The sequence below is a fragment of the Mirounga angustirostris genome, unplaced genomic scaffold (genome assembly GCF_029215605.1).
Source record: "Mirounga angustirostris isolate CCGP_5_RB_7025 unplaced genomic scaffold, mMirAng1.0.hap1 SCAF_8, whole genome shotgun sequence".
Classification (NCBI taxonomy): Eukaryota; Metazoa; Chordata; class Mammalia; order Carnivora; family Phocidae; genus Mirounga; species Mirounga angustirostris.
The window spans coordinates 124,364,516-124,376,738 of record NW_026991716.1 but is presented as its reverse complement, the minus strand read 5'-3'; the positions used below and the strand labels follow the sequence as shown (position 1 = coordinate 124,376,738).

Sequence of the window (12,223 nt, the reverse complement as noted above, 5' to 3'; positions counted from 1 at the left end):
GGGAGGGGAAGTAAAATGTATCTCCTGATAATCACGAGTAACTGTTGGTAAAGTCCGTGGACCAAGAGTGCAGGCTATCAGACTGCTAACTTCAAAAAGGAAAGGGAAAATTTAAGATGAACAGTAAAGAATATGATGAAGCAGTCATGTACTTACTGCAAAGTTCATTGTTGTTTTAATTCTTTAAATGATTTTTAAAAATGTGAATTAAAAGCATATGGCAGATTTAAAGCCAAATAATGTAGTTCAGTCTTCAGATAATTAGTATTTCTTCTATTTTAATCCTCTTACCTTATGGATCTCTACATCTTTCTAGTTCAGTTTATCCAGATAGCAACTCTGGTTTCCTCTGGGGTGGGGGAAGTGGGGTTGCCAGACTACCCATGGTACAAGAAGGGACCTGGTCACCTAATTGCTCTGTATGCAAAATAAAGGCTTTCAACCAACACTTCATGGACAGCCCCACACTCCACTTCTTGCTCTCTGGTACCCCTGAGCGTCCAGCCCTTCAGGGGGTACTTCTCCACTCTTAAGTCAGTTAGCACTCCAGGATTTGTTTTTGTCTTTTAAAATCTATTGAACTCTTTCAACTGTGGCTCCTGTCTCTCTCTGCTGTCCTTGTTTTGGCAGAGCTCTGGGAGGGAGAAGATAACAGATATAGTCAGCCTGCCATATCCTTTAACTTTAAAATGAATGGCTGGTACTCCTTCCTAAATTATGAAAAGCCTCTACCACCTTCCCTCTTTCTTGTACCTTCTTGCCTATTGCTGTTGAATTTTGTGATAAAATTTTAATTATAGTCAGAAAAAAATAGATATCAATATTTGGCCTTTGTATACTACTTTTATTTTTTTCACTCCAAAGGTCAGCATTTGGTCATTGTCAACTTGGTTCTTTTCATGCCACATGCAACAGATACGAAAACCAATGCCATTGATTATATTTTAAATTACTTCTGACTGGTTCTGGTTGCTTATTAATAAAAGGTGAATGGATCCTCCCCATCTTTAATTGTGCTATTTTCATTTCAAGCTAGACATGAGACACTGAATTTTCCTACTTAAAAATTGGAAAGTCTTCTCCATACTTCATATAATTTGAATTACAACCACACATTTTATTATAAAAATAGGAAACACATAGCTGCTTAAATCAATGGACCATCCTCACTTCTTTGGAAGCCACAAGCAGCCATGTCTTCTTGTCTCTTGTTCTCTTGATCCTTGATACATGGCAAAGCAACATGATTATTCTGTTGCACTTTCCAAAATGTGTGTAACAGGAAAACTTGACCACATAACGTAAAAAATGTGAGTAGAGGAACTACAGTACTGAAACACTGCATTGTGAGTTTACTATGTTCACCAAATGTCAGTCAGTTGAAGATAGAAGTAGACATCAGTCTGTTTTACTTTGGGAAAAATAATGTTCTCATGGGAGGCCTGTTTGAGGAAGTGATACCTGGATAGAGAAGTCATTGCAAATTGACTCTATTGCACTCTGTGAGCCAAGGATTACAGTCTCTAAAAAAGGAGGGACTTTGGGGCGCCTGAGTGGCTTGGTTGGTTGAGTATCCAACTCTTGATTTCAGCTCAGGCTATGATCTCAGGGTTGTGGGATCGAGCCCCCGATGGGGCTCTGCTCTGAACGTGGAGTCTGCTTAATGGTTCTCTCTCTCCTGCTCTTTTTGCCCCTCCCCAACCCCTACCTGTGCACCTATTCTCTTTCTCTCAAAAAAAAAGAAAAAAAAAGGGCCTTGGAGATTGAGGGAAGGCCAGCATAAGGCCAGTGAGAGATGTAGTTTGGCCAGAAGCCATGGGCCTCAAAAGAACTGTTTATTTAGGTTTTAAGGTGTTACTTTTACTTTGGTTAGAGAAAATGAAATCTAAACACTTATTGAATATTTGTTGAGTTGAATTCACTGGAAGATTTTTTTTCAAATTGTATGGTTTAAGTCTGTTAAGCAAAATGTAAACTGTATACTGTGATTGCTTCCTTTGGCTGCTTGTATTGTGAAAGAACACTGGATTAGGGGTCTGAGGGAAGACGTGGATTGGAGTATCGTCTCTGCCACTTAAACCCTCACAGGTGAGAAAATGATGACGTACCAGGGAGTGCTCACAAAAGAGTTAGCAAAAAAGCAGAAGGTAAATACAAATTCAAACTATAGTGGATGAAGATAAAAACAGTCTCATAATTTCTTTCTCCCCGTTCCATGCAAGTAAGAATAGAAAAATTTTAATGAATTTCATTGAGATTTAATTTACATATAACAAAATGTACTTGTTAGAAGTGTAGTATTCGGTGAAGTATGACAAATATATCCATGCAATCATCTCACTGATCAAGATACAGAACATTTCTATTACCCTACAGAGTTCCCTCATGCCCCATCTCCATCCACCCCAGGAAATCACTGATCTGCTTTTTGTTACTCTATATTAGTTTCCCCCCCCCTAAAATTTCCTATAAATGGATTCATATAGCAGGTCTTCTTTTATGATGGCTTCTTTTACTCAGTATCATGTTTTTTAGATTCACCTATGAGATGATTAGCAGTTTGCTTATTTTCTTACAATTTGTTTCCAGATTGGGGCTAATATGAATCTTTGTGTATAAGTCTTTGTATAGATAAGTTATTATCTCTCTGTGATAAATACCTAAGAGTGGGATCCCTGGGTATATAGTAAGTATATGTTTACTGTTATAAGAAACTTTTATTTATTTATTTTTTTAAGATTTTATTCATTCATCTGACAGAGACAGAGAGAGACACAGCGAGAGAGAGGGAACACAAGCAGGGGGACTGGGAGAGGGAGAAGCAGGCTCCCCGCTGAGCGGGGAGCCCAATGCGGGGCTCGATCCCAGGACCCTGGGATCATGACCTGAGCTGAAGGCAGATGCTTAACGACTGAGCCACACAGGCGCCCCTATAAGAAACTTTTAAACAATTTTTCAGAGTGGCTGTACTCTTTTATATTCCCACCATCAATGTATGAGAGTTCTAGATTTCCCATATCGTTGAGAACACTTGGTATTGTCAGTCTTTTAAATTTTAGCCATTCCAGCAGGTAGGTAGTGGTATTTCATTGTGATTTTAATTTGTACTAGTCATTGGGGAAATGACATCAAGAATCATTCATGTAGTTATTGGTCATTCAAATACCTTCTTTGGTGATGTATCTTTTCAAGTCTTTGCCCATTTTTATGGCATTGTTTATTGTATTATTGAGTTGTATGCATTCTTTAAATATTCTGATACAAGTCCTAGGTCAGATATATGTATTAGGAATATTTTCATCACAGTATGTGGCTTGGCTTTTCAATTCCTTAGTGTTTTCTTTTGAAAAACAGATTTTATTTTTGGTAAAATCCAGTTAAGAATTTCTTCTTTCGGGGCACCTGGGTGGCTCAGTTGGTTAAGCGACTGCCTTTGGCTCAGGTCATGATCCTGGAGTCTTTGGATCGAGTCTCGCATCGGGCTCCCTGCTCGGCAGGGAGTCTGCTTCTCCCTCTGACCCTCCCCCCTCTCATGTGCTCTCTCTCTCTCATTCTCTCTGTCTCAGATAAATAAATAAAATCTTTAAAAAAAATTAAAAAAAAAGAATTTATTCTTTCGTGGTTGTTGCTTTTTGTGTCCTACCCTAGTAGTCTTTGCTATTCCCAGGTTTTCTTCTAGAACAGTGCCGTCAAACAAAACTATTATGTGAGCCACATATATGTTTTAAGTAGCCACATTAAAGAAGTAGAAAAGAACACAGTTGAAGTTAATTTCAGTCATATGTTCTATTTAAACCAATATGTCCAAAATATTACTTCAACAGCTAATCAATATAAAAATACTGAGATATTTCACATTCTTTTTTTATCCTAAGTCTTCAAAAGCTAGACTATAGTTTGTTTATACCACACTTCAGTTTGGACTAGTCACATTTTAAGTGCTCAGTAGTATGGCTGGTGGCTACTTTATTGGACAGGGCAGTTCTAAAAGTTTTATAGTTCTTGTTTTTTATTTAGATCTGTGCTCTAATTTGACTTTTGTATATGATGTGAAGTGTAAGTGTAAGGTTTTTTTTTCTCCATACAGATAACAGTTCTCACATCATTTATCTTTTTCCACTGAAATTATGTTGTACCTCTGTCCAAAATCAATAGATTATATGTGTGGGTCTTTTTCTGGACTCCATATACTGTTCATGCCAATACCATTCTGATTTGATTATTGTAGCTTTATAGACCTTAAAATCAGGTGGTGTAATTCTTCCAACTTTGTTCCTCTTTTCCCTTTTTGCTATTTTAGATTCTTTGCATTTCCATATGAAGTTTAGATTCAGTTTGTCAATTTCCACAGCAAAGCTGACTGGGATTTTGCCCATTTTAGACAGTTGAAAGGTGCCTCCCCAAAAGACAGGCCCATGTCCTAATCCCCCAGACTGAGAATGTTACTTCATTTGGAAAAAAAAAAGGGGGGGGGGGGTTGTGAAGATGTAATTAAATTAAGAATCTTGTGATGAGATTATGTCAAGTAATTCAGGTGCATCCTAAATCCAATGGCAAGTATTCAGTACGATAGACACACAGAAGTGGAAACATACCACACTTAGAGAGGAGGGCAATGTGACAGCAGAGGCAGAGGTTGGAGTGATGTGGCCAGAAGCCAAGGAAGCCAAGGAAACCAGAGAATGCCAACAGTCTCCAAACCCTGGAAGAGGCAAGGAAGGATTCTCCTCTAGAGCCACTAGAGGGAGTGAAGCCCCGCTGACACCTTGATTTTGGACTTCTGGCCTGCAGGACTGTGAGAGAATACATTTCTTGTTTTAGCCACAAACTTGTGGTAATTTATTGCAGCAGCTATAGGAAACAAATATGTCCATTATCAGGCTGAAGAAGTTTCTTTTCTTTCCTGTTTTTTTTTTTTTTTCTTGCAAGAATGGGTGTTGGATTTTGTCAAATGCCTTTTCTGCATCTGTTGAAAATATTTTCTTTCTTGCTATTTTGTTAATGTTGTCATAATCTATATAAACACTCTGCTCACATGGTATTGATTTTAGCCCCATCATAACTGTTACCCCTGGTAGCATCTGTTCCTGAATGTGCTGGGTCCTGACATGTTGTATCAAATTGTAAATATGTCAGCATGAATCTTCTTGCTTTATATTTGCTAAAGACATTCTAAGAAGTCATTGAAGAGTCTGTAGAATAAACCTGTATCTCAAAATGCTTAGAAGAATAAAACAGAGATCATGGGTGGTTCTGTATAACTGGGACCACACTCATAACCCTTGGGTCCAGTTTGGCCTTGAGAAATACTTTTCTTTCTTTCTTTTTTGTTTTTTTTTCTTAAAATTTTATTTATTTATTTGATGGAGAGAGAACACAAGCAGGGGGAGTGGCAGGCAGAGGCAGAGGGAGAAGCAGGCTCCCTTGCTGAGCAGGGAGCCTGACGCAGGGCTCGATCCTGGGACTCTAGGATCATGACCTGAGCCGAAGGCAGATGCTTAACCGACTGAGCCACTCAGGCGCCCCGAGAGATACTTCATTTGGCCTTTGTACTGTTTCCAAATTGGGAAATTTTATATTAAAACATGAAATATCGTGCTTATCTTGAATTATTCAGATTTGGCAACAGTGCCCTGAATTCTAACATGGTAGTGATTGGCCTGAGCTGTACAGCATCTGCCCCTTACACAAAGAATGTTCTTTTCACTCTACTACAATCCTATTCCTCATTGTTTTAAACTTCATAGAGATTTGAGTTTGCTATCTCTGCCCTAGATCCTTTGTTGGGGCACATCATAATGCAAAGGCACGTGTCATTGAGGGAAGGCTTAGGGAAAAGGAGGGTATTACCGTTACCAAGTCAACGTATAGTTCTTCAAAGAATTTTGTGGGAATGACTTAAAGATAAATAAAGAACTTTCATATAATTCATTACCAATGAGAGAGACACTCTGATCAACTGACTTGTGGATAAATATGGCACAAAGAAACACTAAAAAAATCTAAAACCCCTAAACCACACAAATTAAAACAGCTCACCTGCTATAACCAAAAAAAGAAGTGCTGTAAAACCTTATAGTGTAAACTGTGAGAAGAGATGGCAAAGCAAAGATGCCAGAGATTCTGTTAATTTATTGTGTATCTACAACCTTCTACCCCCCTGCAAGACCTACTGAGGAAAAAGATGATCAGACCAAATTTTGAGAATTTTCACAAATGTCCTCCAATTGGGAAAGAAATCAGTGGCATCCCTGTAAAACATCAAGGAATCTTTATGTGCCACTGTTGGATTTTGCCAGAAGCAGGAAAGTTTGTCACCTTTTGGGGTACTGTGTTAAACCGGGCAAATGAACCGAACGAAGTTCACAGGTACAGGATACTCCTTGGCTGGCTTGAAGGAGGGCTGCTGAGGATTTAAAGGAATTTCAGAAGTGATGTCTGACTTCCCCCAGCAAGCTGTACACTCTGTTGCAAGCTGAGTTCCACAATCCCCCATCACCCCTCCCCTCATCCTAAAACCCTCAGGTCACAGAAAAAGTAGATAGCAACAACACTCAGCTCTGAAACTGAAGCTCAGGATAGGGAAGACGGACACTTCTCAGCTGAAGAGGAAAGTGTACCAGGAATTCACTCGCAGGATATTAGTGCAAATATAAGGTCTGGTATTAACTTTTAAGGATAAACAAGATAAAAGATATGACATAGCTGTTATGCAAACATGCTATATAACATGGGAGTGGGAAGCAAGGAAAACAGCATGTAGAAGACAGACAAAAAAAAAACAAGAAGTAAACAACCAGTGAACAGAAATTTGTATTCCTTGTATGTGTTTTATGCTACAGGAAAAAGAAAAAAAAATACGGATTACTCAAAACAGCTCAAGGACAATATAAGACGAGAATGTGATGAAAAAGGAAATTGCATAGCTAAGAAAATTGAGGTTCAAAACAACATGATTTTAAAATTCAGTAAACTAGAAAAATGAATGGAATATTTTGAGAGAATCCGAGTGAGTACAAATCTCAAGAAGGTGGCTATGGAAGGACAGAAATCAAGTATAAGGAGACTGGTGACTCTGAAGTAAAAAAACCCAATCGATGAAAGATAAACTTACTCGGATGTATAATATGAACGGGATTCTACACTAAGAAAAGGAGAACGGAATCCATAAACTGAAAGATCATACTATATGGTGGGGGGGGGGGGAACTGACATCGAATAATTGACAGAGACATGGCCCAGATGAGGCTCTAAAGAGTTTTAATGATAAAAAAAAATTCATCAGGCATTCAAGTAGAAAAATCAAATCCCCTCCCAGGGAAGACACCCAGGATTCAGATCTCTCCACAAAATCTGATGTCAAAAATCAATGAAAGCAATTGCCTTTTTGTTCTGTTAGGTTTTGAAGAAAGGTGTGAATCCAAAATATCTACCCTGTTCAGTTTTTATTTATGTGTAGAGCTAAAAAGCAGATAAAACATGAAGGTGCTCACTGAGCCCTCCTTAAGAAAATTACTTGAAAAAGAGAACAGGCCATTAAATAAAAATAAAGAATTTAGGAATGAATAAGTTATGATGAATACTGAATTCATTTAAATACAGAATCAAGACTGAACATCTGGGAGAATAAGGTGGGAGAGCACTTGTAAATGTTCTAAGTGCTAGTAAGCCAGAAGTAATGTAAGCAGTGGAAATTGGAAGATTGCAGTGAAGGTGGGTGGAATTGTAAGATGCTATTAACCTCGTATTTCGGAGCTATGAGACTCTCTGAAATATGTAGTGAATTCTTCATGCCTTTCATTTTACTTAACGTTTATAGGCCTCTTTTAGGAATATATATCACGTAGGGAAGAAAGCAACCGCTGGAGATTTGCTTCAGTTTCTTTTTCTTAAAATAACACTGAAAAATTTTAAATTACTTAAGCATACATAGCATGACTCCTTAAGTATAAAATTATTTCCGTCTCATCTTTCTGTGCCTTCGTATCTTCATCTGAAAGACGGGAGTAAGTATTTCTCCCAGGGTAAATTTACCTGCGAAGTGTAACTGTGCCTGGCTCACAATTAGCGATCACAGTTAGGCTGCCATTATTTCAACGCTGCACGAATAGGAGGTGAGCGAATTTGGCTTATTGCAGCGTTCTGCTAGCATCTGTCGTGTTTCTCATTTATGATTTGGCTCAGGGCGGTTCATCCTGGTGGTGACTTAAGTGAACAGTCTTCGATACCGTCCGGGGCTTCGGGCGGGTTCGGGTCTACCTGCGCCAGCTCTGCACCTGGACGACCTTGGCTTAGCCCTCACGGATGACTCAATCGGCCAGGCGTCTGGGCGCCTGTCCTCTTCCTCCGCCCAGGCCGCCGACCCCCTGGCTCCCCAGCGGGGCCTCCTCCTGCCACGTGACGCCCCCGCCAGGGGCCCCAGCGCCCTCCTCGCGGACGCGCCGTTCCGGCTCCCGGGCTCCGCCTGTGCGCGGCCTCCTCGGCGCAGCCATCCTCGCGGCTGCCGAGGGCGGCAAAGCCCACGGCATCTGCCATTTGTCATTCAGCCCGTCGGTACCGCCCCGAGCCTCGATTTAGACACGTCTGGGGCGTATTCTGGCCTCACTCTCCTGGCGGACGGACGGCCGGCCGGACGGGGCGGCTCTCCTCCCAGCCCGGCGGACCGCGGGCCTTGGCGCGCGGGGTGCTTCCCCGGGTCGCCGTCATGGCCGCGGAGGCGGCGCGCCCGAGCTGCCTCGCCTGAGTTCCGGGGGGCTCTTGACCCCGCAGGGTAGGTGGTTGGGCGCTCGTGGCCCGGCTCGGTGGCGGGGGGGCCCGCTGCGGGCCTGGGGGCGGCGGGGCGGCGGCGTTGCCGCGCAGCGAGGACCGTCCTGGGCTCCGTGCCGCGCCGGGGAGGGTGTGCGGGCGCCGCCGCGCCGCGTACGTGACGGGGTCCGGGGCTCCTCGGGACGAAGTGCGAAACTCCGACAGATTGTCACCGGCCAAGCCAAGTTGACTTGAACAAAACAGCCTTTCAGCGGGTCGGTTCTAATGCCACTTTTTGAGGCATTTGCGTGTATCTGGTATGCAGTAAATAGACTCGATTTTTGAAAACTGGCATTCTTAACCTTGCCAAAAGGCCAAAAAAAAAAAGTCTCTTAAAAGTAATAATGTGACTAAACGTGAAATGTTTGCATTTACATTCATTATGGAAAATATGATTTTTTTATGCCTTAATATGATGGACTGTGTCAGATGTACCCTTAAAACTATTTTAAAATGTGGGCTCCTAAAAATTTCCTAGATTAGAATAACTGATAATGCAACTTTGGTTGTTTAGTCTCGGCATCAAACTTTAAGATCGGAGGTGGGGATTTTTACTTCTTAATAAATATACTGCTGTAATTTCGACTCCCCCCCCCCCCCCAACAAATGTGTTACTTTTATGTTTTAGGAAACCAATAAAATTAAAAATAGAAGCACTCAGCTTAGGTCCTCCTTCTTCCAGGAATCCTTCCCTAACCCCTCCCTCCCCAGGCAGGATCGGAGAGGCCCCTCCTGTGAGCTTTCTGGGGCCTCACTGAGGTCCGGGTCCCTTATGTCCTCCCCACCCCCCTGTATTAACCCATCAGTCTCGCTCGGAGTCCACTGGATACATAGCACATGGTAAGTGATTAGTACTGTTTTATGACCGAAGGAAAAGATAAAACGATCTGATGTTTCACAGTTTTAGCTCTAAAATTATAGAGTGGTAAATTTATATGCACTCAGATAAGAACATTTATTTAAAAGTTAAGGATCCAGAAAAGTTGCCCGTGTCTGATGTCCATGTTCCACGTCCTAGCAGTTCTACTCCTAGGTATATTTATCCTCCAGAGCGATGTTTTTCAAAGTTTGAAGCCCATTTTAGTGAGTCGTGAAATCAGCTAAGTGGATAATCATCAGAATTTGTAAAACACGAATTAGCAGAGGATAGAAAATAACAGAATATGTCTCAGGTCATTGGTTATTTGCTTCATGAAACCTTTTTTTTTTCTCTCGGTTTTATACACAGATGTGTGTCATGATGTAAAACGTCATTCCTTAGTATGAGTCATGGTCAAAAAAGTTTGAAAGCCACTGCCCTAGATAAATTTTCATACATATACACAAGCAGACGTGTACAAGAAGGTTTACTGCAGTGTTATTTGTAATACCCCAAAGCTGGAAGCAACCTTCATGTCTGTCTGAAGGGGAAAGGTAAATTATATTCATAAAATGGAAACTACCCAGAACAGTGGTGAATGAAGTAGTTTTGTGTTTCAACGTAAATGTGTCTCAGTAATGTTGAGCCAAAAAAAAAAAAAAAACCCCAAAAAACCAAACAAAAAAACCCAAGTTGTTGAAGCTGATATCATTCAGTATTCTATGAGAAATTCAGAACCTGGTGAAATAAAGATGTCGTTTAGAGATGCATATATAGGCATTAAAAGTAGTAAAGAGAAATTGTGAATAAATTGATACCCTAAAAGTCAAGCTGTTGATCTTCTCCTAGGGGGTGAAGGGAGGGGGTTGCGATTGACATACTGAGGACTTTTGGGATGCTGGACATGCTTTATCTCCTGACCTGGGCAATGGTTACATGAGTGTTTGCTCTATAACTCTTTGTTAAATGATACATGTAATGTCTTTATATTAAGTTTCCCCCCAAACCTATTAAAATATGGGTGTTGTGAAATGAAGAAGCCTGAAGCCAGGACTCTAGTCTATTCATATTTGCCAGCTTTTCTTTAAAAAGAGAAAAGTTGTGATCAGGAAAGGTACCTAGGGAATTTACACAATATCCGTAATGTTTTATTTCATAAATTCTGGGGTGGATACATCTGTGTTCATTAAATCCTTTATATGTTTTTATATCTTAATTTTTTAAAATAGAAGAAAAGTCATTCACAGATAATATTGTGGACATTTGGTGTGTTTGCTTTCTGAAAAGCGACTGTTAACGCATTTTTTACGAAAGTGAAATTATAGTTTATATAGTAATATAAGCTAGAATAGAGTGCTTTTATGAAAAATGTAAATACTAAAAGTACATAAAAACATAACGGACCTTCATGGACCTTCACGAAGGATTTTTAAATGTTAACATGCTGTCTTATTTACTTCAACAGTTTCAATTCCTCGGTCGCTCTGGGCCACATTCCAAGTGCTCAGTAGCCACATATGACTAGTGGCTATTATATTATACTCCATTATTTTATATTCTACTGTGCTATATTGTATAACAACACACTTCCATCATTGCAGCAATTTCTGTTGGAAAACATTATTCAAGGTACAAATCCTTTGTTGGTTATGTAAACTGCAGACAATCTTTTCTTTGTGCTTTCGTGACTCAAGATATTCTTCCCTACTATGAGGGAAATGTGTTTTGAAAATTTTTCAAAGTTTTAAAGTTTCCGTTTTTTATACATGTAGTTCTTTCATTTGCCTGACTTTTGTATGTATAGATAGCTATTTTTTAATTTACGTTGGGAGATTAAGAAGACCTCGTTTTCTTTTTCCCATGTGGAGTGGCAGTTAGCCCCGTCCCAGTGATTTGCAGTGCCTACCTCTGTCCTATACATATTCCCAGATATGCTGGGGCTCATTTCTGGGCTCTTTACTCTGGTCTTAGATTTGTCTCCGCAAATACTACGGATTTTTATTTAGTGTTGCTTTCTATGCCATATATTTTTTTCAGTTCTAAGAATTAAAAATTTTTTCATTATGATTTTTATTCCTTCCCCATTAGATTTTAGAAGTATTTTCTAGTTCCATATGTGGAAGGTTTTGTGAGTTATCCTTTTGTTATTGATTTCTAACTTGCACTGTAGTCAGCAAGTGAGGGCTCTATGCTACCGATTCTTTGAAATTTGAGAATTGCTTTGTGGCCTCATGGTTAGTTTTTCAACTGCGCCTTGAATGATTGAGAAGAATATGTACTCACGGACTTTTTGGGGCAAGGTAGGTATAAAAACATAAATACACACACACACACACACATGCGTGCGCACACACGTCTTAAGCACAAGAATTGTGGTGTTCAAATCTTTTTAATCTTACTAATTTTTTGGTTTGTTTGAGCTATCAATTTTTGAGCTATCAATTACTGAAAGGTGTAACAAAAAGATCACAATAAAATAAGGAATTTTCTCATTTCTTCTTGTAATTCTGTCTCTTTGCTTTATAAAAGTTGAAAGTTCAGTATATACAAGGGTGGAAT

At 40.0% G+C, this 12,223-nt stretch overlaps 1 protein-coding gene across 25 annotated transcripts in view; it reads left to right on the top strand.

Annotated features, from left to right (window-relative positions):
* The window catches only part of PLAGL1 (PLAG1 like zinc finger 1), a 187,546-nt gene that overhangs the window by 107,914 nt on the left and 67,409 nt on the right, over positions 1–12,223 (top strand). For 10 of the 25 annotated variants that reach the window (XM_064596995.1, XM_064597004.1, XM_045865672.3 and 7 more), the window contains exon 1: positions 8,442–8,770. The exons of 6 other annotated variants lie outside the window; for them this stretch is intronic. The gene's annotated coding sequence lies outside the window, so the exon portion shown is untranslated. Of the gene's footprint in view, positions 1–8,441; positions 8,771–9,503; positions 9,646–12,223 lie in introns of those variants that run through there. 9 more of the 25 variants (XM_064597001.1, XM_064596999.1, XM_064597002.1 and 6 more) reach the window with 3 other exon arrangements.